Source organism: Geotrypetes seraphini, chromosome 11 (assembly GCF_902459505.1).
Source record: "Geotrypetes seraphini chromosome 11, aGeoSer1.1, whole genome shotgun sequence".
Taxonomy (NCBI): Eukaryota; Metazoa; Chordata; class Amphibia; order Gymnophiona; family Dermophiidae; genus Geotrypetes; species Geotrypetes seraphini.
Window position 1 is genome coordinate 96,902,674 of NC_047094.1, and position 17,539 is coordinate 96,920,212.

Here is a 17,539-nt window from a genome sequence, read left to right on the forward strand (position 1 = left end):
TAAGTCTGGATTCCCTCTACAAAATTCAATTATTGCAAAAAAAAAAAAAAAAAAAAAGATATCCAAATCATAAGCCTGCCCTTGTCCCACCTCCAGCACACCCCCTTGAGATTTAGATGCACTGCAGGCAAACAGCATAGAAAACCGTCTACAAAATGGGTTTTGAAAATAGCGATTTGGAAGGTCTGGTGAGATAAACGTCCATCAGCCTCTTTATGCCACTTTTTGGATGTTGTCCATATTTGAACATGAGCCCCATAATGATGTAATATTTACAAAGGTTCCAATGAATAAAACATACCACCTTATTGTGCCTTTCAAGATATAATCATTCTCCCATAAGCACTTTTCTGCCAGCTATGTGCAAATTGCGTAGTACATACAGCATAGTCCTACATTGTTGAAAATGCATTTCAGTAGTCCTTCCTAATTTGTAAACATCATTCACCTAGTTTGTGATATCAATATTACAGTTCCTAAAACAAAAAATGCAATTCTACCATTCCTCAATTGTCTCACAATTAGGGGCAAATTCGATAAACAGCGTCCCGATTGTAGGCATCCTATCGCTGTCTTAACTAGCCCATCAGGACGCATATTTTTTTTTAAAAACACCCCAAGAAGGGTTGCCTACATTGTAGGGATTTTCATTAACCTAGGGAGGCACATAGGGCCGTCTAAGCTTACCCAAGGCTAGGTGTGGGTGTGGTTTTGCCTGGAAGTGGCGACCTTAGACAGCACTTGAAGTCTCCCTAGGGCCGCGATAGGCGCCTGAAATGTAGGCCAGCAAAATGCTGGTCTGCATTTCAAATAGACACGGTCACTGAGCCAATCGCAGCAAGGGAATTTCCATGCCACAATCAGTTTAGCAGCCATGGCAGGGTACACCTCTCCCCCCCCCCCCCACCCCGCAAAGACAACCAGCAGGAGGGATGCTCAGTCCCTCCTACTGGAACCAATAAAGCCATCCCCTACCCCCAAATGTCCTTGGCAGGAGGAATGCCCAATTCCTCCTAATACCACTCCCCCGAGACATCACTCGGCAGGAGGGATGCCTAGTCCCTCCTGCCGGAAACACCCCCCTCAAAACATTCTCAGCAGAAGACATGCCCAGTCCCTCCTGCTGGAACCCCTGGAGCTGCCCCCACCACCTCCGAATGTCCGAGGTAGGAGGAGTGCCCAATTCTTCCTGCCACTACCCCTTGAGACATCCCCTGGCAGGAAGGATGCCTGGCAGGAGGAATGCCCAGTCCCTCCTGTCAGAAATCCACCCACCCCCCTGAGATATGCCCCTCAGAGTATCGGCAGGAGGGATGCCAACTCCTTCCTGCCAGAACCCCCGAAGCCCACCCGGACCCAACCAGTACCTTTTTTTTGTTGGCTGACCAGAAGGATGCTTACTTCTTCCAGCCGGCAAGCCCACCTCCACAGAATGTTGGACCTTCCCCTTCCTGGTGCATCATGGGATTCCCCAGCGAGGGGCCATGGGAGGTGCCTTAGGCACCTAGGCCAACCGGAATCTTAGGCCTCTCTCCCAGTGCATTCTGGGATGCACTGGGAGTGGCCTAAGGTTCTGATTGGTAGGCCCCCTCAGGTGGGATTCGGGTGTGCTTGGGAGAGTCAGGGGGCATGCCTGTAGGAGGGTTCTGGCAGATGGGACTGGGCAACACTCCTGCCGGGGAATGTCTCAGGGGGTGGGATGGGTTCCCTGCCACGGTTGCTAAACTGATCACGGCAGGTAGATTCCCTTGAAGTGATCAGTTCAGCAGCAATGCGATTCTCTAATCGGCGCTTGTGACATGGATGCCAGTTAAAGAATTGTGGTGGTTAGGCGGGCTTATGCATCTGTTCGTGAAGACAAACAATATATATATATAGGATGCCTGTGTGCGATTCTCAAAAAACATTTAGGCAGCTTCTTAGATTGGACGTCCTCTACAGAATTTGGCCCATATAGCATAAGTTGTCCATCTCTTGCATTTAATGTTTCCTTTGGCATTTTCATTTATAGATCTGCTTCTTTTTTTGCTAGTCATGTTTAAAACTGCACTACATGTTATGACAAGCTGTACGATTGTTTGCCCTATCACCTCTAGTTTTCACAGACAAAGGTTAGTGCATTGTTGCATCTAGGCTTCATTTCAAAACAGGACATAAAGAAGTCTGAGAGTCAAACACGTTTGGTTCTTGTCAAGTAAATCAGACTATAGCGAACTCTCAGTTCTGCTGTGGTGGGGGAAGTCTTCATATGGGCTGGTTCCAGAGAAATGCGTCTCTCGAGAGGGCAAAGGTCATACTAAAGGTGAACCAAAGTAAATAACACCTCTGAGCAGCATGAGGGAATCTGTTATGTGAAGAACAGCACAGAAACAGCCGGCAAGGTCTTCTTAAACATTACTGCATGTCTGTCTATTAATAAATGATTAATCAATAATGGAAGAGCAGCTCATGGAAGGAAACTGTTCAGGAATACTGAGCTAAGAAATTTTTAAAAAGTCTCACGGGAAAGTAGCAGCAAGATATCAAATAGCTTCCAATGTGCTGTGAATGCAGTCCATCAGGATTTTTTTTTTTTTTTACAAACACTGTTCAAATACGTATTTCAAAACTGACTCAACAGTCCAAAGCAATGTTCCTTCGAAGCCAGGCATGTCCAAGTTCAGGCCAGGCTTTCAGGGTATCTCTAATGAATATACATAAAGCCAGGTGGCGAAAAACAGTCTTGTGTTGAGCTGAATGCTTTATGAATTGAAGAATAGGACCATCATGAGGACAGAGAGGCCTGCCGATTGTGTTTAAGAAACTGGGATTTTCATCCAGGGGTAGGCAATTCCAGTCCTCGAGAGCCAGAGCCAGGTCAGGTTTTCAGAATACCCACAATGAATATGTATGAGATGGGTTTTGCATGCACTGCCTCCTTGAGATGCAAATCCATCTCATGCATATTTATTGTGGATATCCTGAAAACCTGACCTGGCTCCGGCTTTCGAGGACCGGAATTGCCTACCCCTGTAGACTGTTATGCAACTCTCAGTGTGAAGCCTCTCTTACTAGAAGGGATCTCAAAGTCCCTCCTTGAGGGCCGCAATCCAGTTGGGTTTTCAGGATTTCCCCAATGAATATGCATTGAAAGCAGTGCATGCACATAGATCTCATGCATATTCATTGGGGAAATCCTGAAAACCCGACTGGATTGCGGCCTCAAGGAGGGACTTTGAGACCCCTGATGATCACAGACTAATGAACTCATGAACTAGTAATCACAATGACTGTAGTATGTGTGTGAAAGTTGGGAAGTGAGTGTGAGTGATGGGGATTAGGTTCACTGACTATATTATTCTGATATTTATTAATAAATTAAGTATTGGTAAGTTGTAAAAGTATTGTAATGAAATGAACTGTGGGAGATAAGATTAAAATTGAATTGATTCAGATAATACTTGTTTGCATTAAATATTTAATAGCTGGTTTTAAGAATTTGAATTAATGAATATGCATGAGAGAGATCACATTACACAATCCTTATATTCCACAAACACTTTCACTAGTTTGAAGAGGATCACATAAAAGAGACCAGAATAGTCTTCTTGGATATACTAACATTACTATGACTAGAAACATTGCATAAAATTATTGTTAAAGGATATATTTCCCCCCCAAAAAAAACATCTATTGCCTTAATAGAACTGCAAAATAAATTATAGGTAGTCAAAGCAACAATATTACACGGTAAGGCATTAATATTTTAGCAGCTTGATAATGAAAATTGACCAGAAAATACTTTTTTAAAACCGATATCCTTATAGGTTGGAAATTTCCGGTGTCATGTAATTTGATCAAATTACAGATAAGACAACGCCTCTCCTTGTTTTATCTTAAGTTATAATTATGTTATCTTATGTGCCCACTTTGAGATCTGCTGGCTCTGCATCCAGGTTATTGATTTGCTGGTCAAACCAGCTGTTCGTTGGTCCTCCAGAGATGACGTTGTGCACACATCATTATTTCATCTCCAGAGAGTGGTAGAAAACTGGAACGCTCTTCCAGAGTCTGTCATAGGGGAAAACACCCTCCAGGGATTCAAGACAACGTTAGACAAGTTCCTGCTGAACAAGAACGTGCGCTGGTATGGTTAGTATCAGTTAGGGCACTGGTCTTTGACCAGAGGGCCGCCACGTGAGCGGACTGCTGGGCATGATGGATCACTGGTCTGACCCAGCAGCGGCAATTCTTATGATTTGTGACATTGGTACGATCCACGTTAATCTAGGTATTCACTTTCTGTTTACAAAAATTTTCAACTGAGGAGTTGTTCGTACATACATTCCTCTTGATGCTAATGTTTGTGTGACGTTAATTTCAGGACTGATCTCTTCTCTCGTACCTTGAGGCAGCTTGAATAGTGAAACGTTGGCCATTGTCGGTGTGTTAGATCTCCTGTTGCAGATAAGTATGCTTTCTTTCTATAAATTACAGTGGTACCTTGGATTACAAGCATAATCCATTCCAGGAGCATGCTCGTAATCCAAAATGCTCGTATATCAAAGCAAGTTTCCCCATAGGAAGTAAGGGAAACTTGCTTTGATATGTTCCCACCCCCCCACCTTCCCCCCCCCCCCGAGGCCAGCAGCGCTGCTCCCCTCCCCCCAACAAGAACCGGCATTGCTCCCCCCGAAGGCCCCCCCGCGAACTGGCACCCTCCCCCCAGGATCCGGCACCCCCCCGCCGCCATCGTGCACCCCCCTCCCCGCCGCCATCAGGCACCCCCCCGCCGCCACCGGCACCCCCCCCCCCGCCGCAACCTGAGATCCCCCAGCCCACCCGAACCTTCTTCTTACTTCCAGTGTAGCCTCCGCATCGGCACCAACACCGGCACCGGCACCAGCATGTCCAGTGCGTTGGTGCCGGTGCCCGAAAATCTGCTTCCTGTGCCGGGCCTTGAGCATGCGCGCATGCTCAAGGCCCGGCACAAGAAGCAGATTTTTCGGGCACCGGCACCAACGCACAGGACATGCTGGTGCCAGTACCGATGCGGAGGCTACACTGGAAGTAAGAAGAGGGTTCGGGGGGGTTGGGGGATCTCAGGTTGTGGTGGGGGGGTGCCCGATGGCGGCGGGGGGGTGCCGGTTCGCGGGGGAAAGGTGCCGGTTCGCGGGGGGGGGGGGCGCTTGTACAGCGAGGCAAGCTCGGTTTACGAGGCACCAGCGAATGTTTTGCTCGTCTTGCAAAACACTCGCAAACCGGTGCACTCATAAACCGAGGTATTATATAAAGAAGATATCTGGTAATTTCTAGGGGAAATACGGAGTAGATGAGGTTGCTTTGGGGAATCGGGATGGTATTAGGGAGTGGTATTGGGAAGTAGGAAGGAGCTAGCGGTATTAGGTCGTAGATTATTTCTTTTCTGAATGTTTTGTAGTCTGGGGTCATAATCAGTAGATTGGAGATTTGGTTGTCGAGTTTTGCTGTTTGTGTGGCTAGGAGGCTATCATATAGTTTTTTCTGTTTGACTTCTTTGATTGGAGGGTACATGAATGGAGTGTGGGTTTTCCTGTGTCTAGTTGATATAGTTTGGATGAGGCGGTTTGTTCAGGTAGGTTGGGCTGTCGCCGTTTATGGTTTTAAATAGTAGACAGTAGAATTTGAATAGTATTCTTGCCGGAATTGGAAGCCATTGTGAGTTGAGGTATGCCTAGTGTGACCATATGGCTCCAGAAAAAAGGGGACGGATTGAGACATCCAGGTTTTACTTCCATTGAAAGCAATGGAAGTAAGGAGAACAGATTGAGATATCTTGGTTGCTTTCAATGGAAGTAAAACCCGGATGTCTCAATCCGTCCCCTTTTTTCTGGAGCCATATGGTCACACTAGGTATGCCTCTGTGATGTGGTCGTGCTTCCTTAATGAATAGATAAGTCTCAGTGCTGTGTTTTGTATTGTTTGTAGTTGTTTTATCATTGTTGCTGGGCAGGGGAAGTAGAGAATGTTGCAATAGTCTAAAAGACCCAGGACTGGTGATTGTACTCACGATGACCACTTTTTTCTCTCTCCATTTCGGCAGGTTACCCACGGCTGCCCGCGGGTAACAGCCATCGTGTCATTCTCTAATTTTGTGGTAGATCATAGTGGACAGCCTCATATTTCACAGTATCTTTAACATGAAATTGGAGAAATTCATCTCTTCCTGCATATCCCCGTACATTCAGAGATCCCGCTGCAGTGATTACAGAGAGCACACCTGTTTACTGTAGTAAAATTTGTATCTGGTTTTATTTTCCACACAATTTAATCTGCAACTTAGCTCCCTTGAAATCAATATTTCCAGAAAACTTCTCCAGTGTAGCTTCTTTTGCCATTTTTGCTGCAAGGAAGGTCCATGAGTGCAAATCTAAGAACTGCCAGGATGAAAAGGTTACATTTGAAAACTGAAGTGTGCCAGCCAAGACAATATTAGGCCCCTCTAGCTATACTGTGAATGCCTCCAAATATGATCCAGATTTGATCCCACAGTATTCAAGCTTTAAACCTTACTTGCAGCTTCTCTCACTGTGGTTTTATTAAAGCTAGCACGCTTCATAGAATTTATCCTGTAGCAGATGTTACTGTCTGATGCTTTTGTAGAACCCATTTGCCGTACCGAATTCAAAATGAACACATGGATTTGGCCTGGTCAGATCCAAGCCCTAAAGCAGGGATGAATTTGGTACAAAACAGGTATGTTTGATAATACATTCCAGTCACTTCTTTAAATTTAATGGATGTGCGCTATGCCCACCAGGGGTCTACAGTTTGTGGGAGGTCTAGAGAATTCTGGCTTGGAAGATGAAATGAGGGGCTGGAGGTGCTTAGACCTGCATAAGATCAAAATTCAATAAAAGCTTAATTAATCCCAATACAGAGCCAATGAGCAAGATTCCAGTAAGGAAGTATATGTATATATTTCAGGAGAGAAATGGGATATTTCCAGCGTATTTTAATGGTGGCAAGAAGCTACTGTTCTGCTAGACTTTATTAAAATTATTATTTACATGTATTGGGATTTATTTATCAGCTTTTTGAAGAAATTCACCTAAGGCAGCATTCAGCAAGAATAAGTTGAGAATTGTCTATTGCCTATTATAGCAGTAAAATTATTCAAATAACAATACATGCCATGTTTCCCTGAAAATAAAACACTGTCTTATATTAATTTGGGGGGTAGGTCTTATTTTTTTCAGATACAATGATCATCTCTTCCTTCCTATCCTCCACCCCAATTCTTCCTATTTCCTTTCTCGCCCTCACATGTGCAGCATCTTTCCTCCCTTCTCACCCATTCCCTTGTGCACTATCTTTCTATCCCTTCCTCTCATCCCTTGTGCAGCAGAACCCTTGCAGCTTCTATCCCTCCCTCCCATCCTCCCACCGAACGTACTCTACCCCCTCCCCCCTGACCCTTCCACCTCGACAACCGCGAGACCGAAATACTTTGTAACAATGGCAATGTCAGCAGTAATCTAGACAGGCTGCCTCGTGGCTTTCTCCTGCCCGGGCATTCCTCTGCCGCATCACTGATGATGTCATCAGCAAAGTGGCACATGGAACATCCTGGCAAGAGAAGGCCCAGAAGCAGCCTGTCTGGATTACTGCCAATGTTGCCATTTGTTACAAGATATTTCAGTCTCATGGTTGGCGGGGGAGAGATGGAAAGGTGCGTGGCGGGAGGATGCACAGCAGGGGGGGGGGGCAAGGCGGAGGGAGACGGGGAGGGCAGGGGGAAGCACTGCTGATGGCGACTAGACGTATTATCGGGTAGGTCTTATTTTCGGGGAAACACGGTAATATGGTATAGTATGCTACTAACAATGTTAATATATCTTAATAGAAAGCATGCAGTATAAGCAAAAACCATAAGAATAGCATTACTGGGTTAGACCAATGGTCCCTCAAACCCAGTAGCCCATTCTCTCGGTGGCCAATCCAGGTACCTAGTACCTGATCAAAACCCAAGGAGTAGCAACATTCCATGCTGCCGATCCAGGGCAAGCAGTGGCTTTCCCCATGTCTTTCTCAATAACAGACTATGGATTTTCCTCCAGGAAATTGTCCAAATCTTTCTTAAAACCAGCTGCGCTATCTGCTCTTACCACAATCTCTGGTACTGCTTTCCAGAGCTTAACTATTCTCTGAGTGAAGAAAAAAAAAAAATCCTCCTATTGGTTTTAAAAGTATTTCCCTGTAACTTCATCGAGCAAATACGAGGGGGTGCTGAAAAGTTCTCAGCCCAACCAACCAAATTCCTACATTCTGAGCATTACTTTGCCACTGTCGCAGAAAAGAGGGAAAGTGTGGCACAGTGGTTAAAGCTACAGCCTCAGCACCCTGAGGTTGTGGGTTCAAACCCATGCTGCTTCTTGTGACCCTGGGCAAGTCACTTAGGGCTAGATTCACTAAACTTACCATTCGTGTACCGATGGTTTTGCGATCGTTTTCCAACTCGATTGTTTCCTCGCCCGATTCACTAAACAGCTGTGTGATCAATCTCCGATCTAATCTGCACATGCAAATGAAGGGAAATTGCCTGCATAAATAGGAAGGCAGCGACTCATTAAACAGAAGAAGGAACATCGACTGGGCTTGCCAATCCAAAAAGAAGTGACTGCTGAGGACCAGTTGCTCACGTCCTTGCCGACTGTCTTGCTCTGTGCTGGCCTGAAAACCCAGTATCAAAATAAAACCATCAAAATAAAACATTTCCCTTGTGCAAAAAGCGCCCTGCTCTCTGCCGCTCTGCCTTTTAACCCGTGGGTTTAAAGTGGGGCTGCACTATGGCATGTTCTGTTCTTGTGTTGTTCCAGTCTGGCTGCAAAGCGTGTTCTGTTCCATTGAAATGATTCTTGGGCCAGTGAGTTCAGTTTTGACCTCAAGCTTGTGCAGAGAGCAGGCGTATGCACGGATCACATCTACGGGCAAAAAGGATGGTCTGCGCATCCATCTGGATCACTCTGCAGCAAACCGTGGGGTTGCTGTGGGGAATGCATCCAATCATTTGCATGAGGACTCTGTAGTGAATTGGTCACCCGGCAAGACTCATGGATCACTCATTGATCGCCCAGATCGGTGAGTTTAGTGAATCTAGGCCTTAATCCTCTCAGGTACATTAGATAGATTGTGAGCCTGACAGGACAAACAAGGAAGAATGCTTAAGTACCTGAATAAATTCATGATAACCATTCTGCGCTCCCCTGGGAGAACAGTATAGAAAATTAAATAAATATAGGGTGAATCCAAAATTAAAGGTAATTATTAAATTACGTGTTGAACAGAGCTAGCAAAATGCAACATATATACTTGTACATTGCCTGTTGGATAGTTTGTCCACGCACAGTGCAGCACTCAGCCTTTAGTCGTGTGGCAGCCACAAGGTCAGAAACGTTGACGCTCCATTGCAAGATTGCACCATCGAAGAACAATATGTAGTAATGCACTTTCTTTGGGCAGAGGGAATGAAACTTGTGGAAATTCACCATCAGATATTGACTCAGTATGGACATAGCACCACGAATCAACAAAAGGATATTGAATGGGTGAAAAGTTTAAAGCGGGAAGAACAGGTATAACCGATGAAGATCGTTATTACATTACATTAGGGATTTCTATTCTGCCATTACCTTGCGGTTCAAGGCGGATTACAAATGGTTTGTCCAGAGATTAGAAGTATTTAGGTAGTAGTTTGTACATTTCTTAGAGTTGTTAAGGATTACATCTGAGTTGACATGATATTAGAAGTTCATATGTAGTAGTTGCAGGTGATGCAGGTGTTAGTTCGGTTTTATGAATAGAAGGGTTTTTATTTCTTTTTTGAAGGTTTTGTAGTCTGTGGTCATGGTCAATGGGTTGTAGAGTTGTGGGTCGAGTTTTGCAGCTTGAGTGGCGTAAGGAGGTTGTCGTACAGTTTTTTTCTTTTGACATTTTTGGTTGGAGGGTGTGTGAATGGTGCGTGGGTTCTCCTATGTCTGGTTGAAGTGGATTGAACTAGTCGGTTGTTCCAATAGGCTGGGCTGTCTCCGTTTATCCCTAATCCTGAGTCTAGTGGACTATTGCAATATCCTCTACCTACCATGCCCCACATACTTAATAAAACAACTGCAGACTGTACCGAACACAGCCCTCAGGCTGATCTACTCACTTGGAAAATTTGATCACATCACCAACGCCTACCTAGATTCACACTGGCTACCTATACAAGCCCGCATTCAATTCAAACTACACTGCCTACTATACAAAGCATTTAACAACGGGATCTGGATGGGCTCCTTTGTCCTCATGACCCAATCCCTAGATCCCTCCACCCACCCCATTACCATTCCCGTTTAATAAACAACAAAACACCAACTCTAAATTTTGGTAATTAGCCGCAGCTCAGTTTATTAATAATAAATTAACATATTATATTTCCATATCAACTTTAATTAACATAAGTTCAACAGCTCCTCCCGAGCTACGAAAACAAACATTCAGTGCCCTCGACCCTGCCACTTCAACAAGGGTCAGAGGGGTGGCATGACCCTCATGCCCCTTTATCCGGGTCACCTGACCCACCAGGCACGGCACCCTGCCGGCCCACCGCTCATCACCCGATGAGCCCCAATGACCTAGTAGCTCGGGAGATCCGCCCCCAGCAATATCCATAGGACAAGAAAACACAAAAAGGGGGAGGGTGGGAGGGAAATTTTTCCTGGAGGACCCAAAACGGCTGAGTCCTCCAATGCCTGCTCCTCTTTATCCCCTCGCTTCCCACGCAAAACCCCCACCGACCAATCAATTTAAAAATTGTCCCTCAGCCTTTGAAGGCCCAATCAGCCCGCACCCCGATTTCTCCGCCCCCCTGACCCCCCTAAGCCGATCGACACGGAGGCACACCAGCCCCGTGTTACGTTTTTGCCCTTTGACACAAGGTCTCGGGCTTTCATTAACAACGGGATCTGGATGGGCTCCTTTGTCCTCATGACCCAATCCCTAGATCCCTCCACCCACCCCATTACCATTCCCGTTTAATAAACAACAAAACACCAACTCTAAATTTTGGTAATTAGCCGCAGCTCAGTTTATTAATAATAAATTAACATATTATATTTCCATATCAACTTTAATTAACATAAGTTCAACAGCTCCTCCCGAGCTACGAAAACAAACATTCAGTGCCCTCGACCCTGCCACTTCAACAAGGGTCAGAGGGGTGGCATGACCCTCATGCCCCTTTATCCGGGTCACCTGACCCACCAGGCACGGCACCCTGCCGGCCCACCGCTCATCACCCGATGAGCCCCAATGACCTAGTAGCTCGGGAGATCCGCCACAGGCCTGAGGTCCCCACAGGCCACCCCCCAACAACCGAGCAGCGGCTAACCCAAACCTAGCACACGCTCACAACCCACCGCAAAATCGTCTAAAAGCAAATCCCAACCAATGTCAGACAAATGCACCCCATCGGTATGAAAAAGACCGCCACAACCTACCTCAACCCACCCGTGCAACAACTGTGTACCGCCCTGAGACTCCACCCACTTCCCAACCTGCCGGTTAAACTTCGCCAAACCCCGGGTCCACCGCCGAGACGCAAGACACCGCGGGCGCGGAATAACATCCGACCATAAAAACGTGTACCCGGAAACCAAGCAAACAGAACTCGCAAATCATCCTTAATAACGTTGACTAACTGTCTGGCCGACAGTGAATCAACATCATTACCCCCCAAATGGATATGAGCACAACCGGAGGCCGAGGGCAAGACCGCAAATGCGACAAAAAGGGGAGGAGCTGATGCCATCTCATGCCGCGCTGACCCCACCAAGATACCCTTACACCCAGATGGCCAAGTCCCAGATGACGACCTCCAGGGCGCACCAAAGCCCGCTCGCCAGCCCAATGTACAAAAGAATGGCCGATAATCCACACGTATCTGCTCCGACCAGCACCTGCAAAGCAAAACAAATTGGCACAAACAGCACAAAACAGAACAAAGCAAAACAATCCCCCGTTACCCCCAACAATTACAAACCCATCGAACTGCCCCCACGCCCCCGAGATGCACCAGAAGGTCTAATGTACCCGCGGAAGGCCCCAGACACCCAGCGACCCAACCGTCGAATGCCCGCTTCCGACATACCTGCCGCACTAGCACTGGTGGCAGCACCAATCCGAAAGGAGTGCGTGCCGTAGCTCCGGGGCTCCTCTCCGCAACGCACCAATGCCAAACGTAGCACGGCTAAAAACTGAAACCGGGAGAGAGGAGCCCCGTCCGCTGAACAAAAAATTCAGAAGAGACCGCCACTCGAACCGACAAATACTCGGACAGACGAGCCACAGGGCAAGAAACACAACCCACAACCTGGTGAAGGACCAACCACTGGCCCCTTCCGGCCTGATCCGTCTTAGAACTAGCCACACAAATCCGAACCTCGCTGTCACCCAACAACACGTGATGAACTAACAACCCGCGCCCTCTCGCCCTGTCGGAAGCGCTGACCAACAACTCCCCCACTCGCAAAGCCCCGAAAAAGGCCAGGGAAAAAGCCGCCCGAAAAAGAGCGGACTCATAAGGGGAGTGGCCAAGTCAGGCAGAACCGACAGAAGCTGAATGAGCAAATCATGATGAATAGGCAAACGAGAATCCGGCCTAGCAGGTACAACCCTCCCCATAGCACGAAGCAACCGTCGGACAATGAAACCCGAAGAAGGACAATTCCAGCCCAACGCCCGACAGAAAAAGGCAAATCCCGCCAACCGTCCCTGCACCACCCGTTTTGAGACCCCCGCTCTGCTTGAATCCAGCACGAAATCCTCAAGAAAGGACTCGGCCACATCCCCCGGAACCCAACCCCTGCTGAACAAAAAGGCAGAAACCACCCGAAACCCCGTGGAATAGTGCGACCAGGTAGCAGGCGCTACCGACAGGCGGAGCATTTCCCACACTCCTTCTCGACCAGGTTCCACAAATGCTCCGGCATCACTGAACCTTCCTCGTGAGCCTCTGGCGCCAGCCGACGAAACTGCGGAAAATGGAAACGAGAGAGAGCATCAGCAATGCCATTCTGACAACCGGGAACATGCCGAGCCCTGAGGAACACGTTAAGACGCAGACAGCGCAAGACCAACGCCCTAACCAGCACGTTCACCGACAGACAGTGCGCCGTCTGACGGTTAACCACCTCCACCACCCCCAAGTTATCGCACCAGAACACACACGCCTATCCCTCAATTTATCGGGCCACAGCTCAAAGGCAACAACCAAGGGGAACAACTCCAAAAGCGTGATGTTACGCGTGATACCCCGAGCCACCCAAGCCGGAGGCCACCGCTCAGCACACCAGGCGCCTGAAAGTAAAGGCCAAAACCCACCCCTCCTGCTGCGTCAGAAAAGAGCTCTAAGTCCCCATTAGCAATCTCCGGCGCCTGCATGGGCAGGCACCCGTTAAAATCCTGCAAAAAACTAGCCCACATGCGAAGATCCGCCCGAACCCCAGCCGACAGACGCAAAAAATGGCGCTTGTCCCGGACCCCAGCCGTGGAAGCAGCCAACCGACGCGAAAAAGCGCGACCCATGGGCAAAACCCGGCAAGCAAAATTAAGTGAGCCAATCAAGGACTGAACCACATGCAAAGTAGTCTTTGGAGCAGCTAAGACACGCCCAATAAGATCAAGCAACTGCCGGACCTTAGCCACAGGCAAGCGAGTCACCAACGCAACAGAATCCAATTCAATCCCCAGAAAAACCAGGGACGTAACCGGGCCTTCAGACTTGTCCAGCGCTAATGGTATACCAAATTCAGCGGCCATCGCTTCAAAACTTCCTTAAGACGCCCGCAGTCATCCGAATCCCCAGGACCAACAAACAAAAAATCATCCAGATAGTGTACCACAGCGTCCAACCCTGAACGCTGAACCACCACCCAATGAAGGAACGTGCTGAACATCTCGAAATAGGCACACGAGATAGAACAACCCATCGGAAGACAACGATCGTAAAAGTAAGCCCCACCGAAACGAAACCCTAACAAAGGTAAGAGTGAGGATGCACAGGCAACAACCTGAAGGCCGACTGAATGTCCACCTTCGCCAGCAGTGCACCGCGACCAGCCCTGAGAACGAGCCGCAATGCGCAGTCCACCGAGGAATACCGCACAGTACACAGATCCCGCGGAATACCATCATTAACAAAAACCCCACCGGACGGGATAAATTGTGAATGAGGCGGAACTTGCCACGGTCCTTCTTAGGGACGATGGCCAGTGGGGAAACCATCATGACCGGAAATGGTCGATCCCGGAAGGGACCAGCAATCCGCCCCAGCCGCAATTCCTCATCCAATTTCCTCTGGACCACTGCACTCAAATGAACAACAGACGACGCATTGCGCGACCGCGCCCCCGACAACTCTCCCTGAAACGGAATCTCGAAACCAACTGAAAACCCACGCTCCAACAGAGCAGCTACGCGCACAGGCCGGTAACGACGCAGCCACGGCACCAAGGCGCCTACCAAAACAGGCGTGGGAACTACACCCGAACTACCCTATTTACCAGCCCCCGCGGGCACCCCGGCCGGCTTCTTAGGGCACTTAAGCAGGGAATGTGGCTGCCCACATTGGAGCACGCGTGGCGGAACCTGCAGTCGGAGAAAGAGCAGCCAGACTTGTTGAATCTCCAACAAACGTCACTGACCGCTCCCCCGCCCGATCCCGCCCCCGCCCCGGACCGAAAGGGCCGCCCGCCGCCCGGAACACCCACCGACACTCGCCCACCACTCCCAGAAGCCTGCCCAGACTTGGAGGACATATGCGTAAGCCACAGGTTAACATCCTGCGTACCCCACGACATATGAGAGTTCTCCTCCATCTTATCCCTAAAAGCCTCATCATAATTTAACCACGTCCAGCCACCGAAGCGCTGGTACGCATCAAGCACAGAGTCAGCATACGCCAACAGCAAACCATAATCACTAGGATGAGCACGCCCCCAAACACTGGCCAGTCGCATAAAAGCACGGATCCAATTGATAATGGACCGGGCAACTGGGAAAATCTTCAAAGCCCCTGCCTCCCGCTTCGACTTCTTACGACCCCGCCGATGCACCCTGCCTTCCATAAGACGAAAAATATCAACGCAAGAACGCCGTCTAATCTTACGCCGCAAAGCACGCGGCACCCGCTCCCAAAGTTCCGTCAGGGCCACCAGCGCAGGCACGCCCCGACCCTCACTCTGCGGGGGCACGCTACTACTTCCAAGACCCGCCCCCTCCCCCGACCCAGGAACCGAAGAAGAAGAGGCCGACGAAGAAGAGGAGGACGAGGACGAAGACCGACTCGATGAAGAGGACGCACGCCTGCGCCTACGCTTCCCTTTACCCTTCCTAGTACGTGTCTTACCCCCAGCAACCCCAGCAGGTGCCACCTTACCCGAAACAGAGGTCCCTCCACAGGAACGGAGATGCCACCGGAAACAACCTCCAAGGACGCCACCGACGGACGCTCCACACAGTGACGCCTCGACCAGCAACCACCACATCAGCTGAGGTACCAGTAGCGCCCCCGCCAACAGCCACTGGCTCCGACGCAGAAACAACCGAAGCTCTTTCGCTGTGCTGCTGCTCCGCCGCTCCACCGACGCTGCAAGATGAAGGTCCTGGAACTCTGTCACTCACACCACAAGGAGACTCCTGCACAGGCATCGGACTCTGTGAAGAAAAACCGAAACCAGGAACAGAGCCCAGGAAACCAACCCCAGGCGCCCCCCAACCAGCACCCCCAGCCCCATTCGGCGACGGAGCACCCATCCATCCTAGAGGCACCCCCCCACCCCAGTAAGGAGAGAACCAACCGGGCCCCCAGCCTGGCTGCCCAGAACACCACCCCTGCTGCACAGGACCCCCCGGGAAGGACCCGAAAGGCAACCCCATAGGCCCCCCAGCCCCAGACCCCAGGCACCAGCGCCCCAGGAAGTGGAAGGCAGGGGCGACGCTTGTAACAGGCCCCCCTCTCCACGAGCAGACCCCTCTGTGCCCGAAACCAGAGCCGCATGCACCTCCGCCGCACTGCTCCCGGCAGGAGGCAATGGAAGAACTAAAGGTGCAGGCAAATCCCCTGAAGCCGCACAAGAAACGGACGCCAAACCCCCAGCCCCGGGAATAGAAACAGAAGCCACCGAGCTGCTGCTCTCTTGCCGAACGGGAAGCCGCCCGCCCGACTTGCCCCGCCCACCAGATTTAGCTTTCCCAGCCGCTTCACGCGGCCCCGCCGCAAGCTGAGACGCCCCCGACATCGAAGACCGACCACCCACGCGGCCCGCGATCCCAGCTACCGCGAGGGCCGAAAGCGCATCACGCTTGGATCTGCGCTCCGGCCTACCACGAGCCGCCTCAACAACTGTACCCACCTGCTCGTCGGGATCTTCAAGCAGGGAATCGCCGGCCCTAAAAGAGATCTCCGCCACATCCGACCGTCTCGCGCCAGCCATCGCCGCCCCACGACCGCGCCGCCACCAAAACAAACGCGGTAGGTCGAAAATTTTTCCTGGAGGACCCAAAACGGCTGAGTCCTCCAATGCCTGCTCCTCTTTATCCCCTCGCTTCCCACGCAAAACCCCACCGACCAATCAATTTAAAAATTGTCCCTCAGCCTTTGAAGGCCCAATCAGCCCGCACCCGATTTCTCCGCCCCCCTGACCCCCCTAAGCCGATCGACACGGAGGCACACCAGCCCCGTGTTACGTTTTTGCCCTTTGACACAAGGTCTCGTGCTTTCATAAACGGAACTGCACCCACCCACCTAAATAACCACCTAAATCGGAACCTTTCATCCAGACAAAGGAGAACCAGTCCCATTCTCCTACTCCATCTTTCAAAGGAACCCAGCGCAAATTGATGTACCACCACCTGCTAGCAACACAGGCAGCAAAATTTGACCCCTACATCTCCAACCTGCTCACAGCAACAACCGACTTCAAAACGTTCTGAAAAGAAATCAAAACCCTGCTATTCAAAAAAATTATCCAGATAGCTTAACCCCCTTCCCCTCCCCCTTGCAATCCCCCTCTCACCCTCTCTACCTGTATTATTCCCCTAATACTCAACAATATAACCAACTTCCACTCTTTAACTACCTCGTAATCTTCCAGCTTCATCTGACGTTTTCCTAATTTTTCTACCTATCTTGTACCCTCTTCTCAAAGCTTTATTATGAAACCAGCTCCTTAATTGTATAATGTAACCAGCTCCTTAATTGTAACTTTTTTCCTGGAAATGTCCAGTTATCTTAATTGTAACTTTTGTTCCTGGAAATGTCCAGTTATCTTCTGATGTAATCAGCTTAGAACTGCAAGGTACAGACGGAATAGAAGTCAGTAATGTAATGTAAATAGTAGGCAGTAAAATTTGAAGTGTATTCTCGCTTGTATTGGGAGCCAGTGTGAGTTGTGGTATGCCTCTGTGATGTGGTCATATTTCTTCAGTGAGTAGACCACTCTTAGGACTGTGTTTTGCATTGTTTGTAATTGTTTTATCA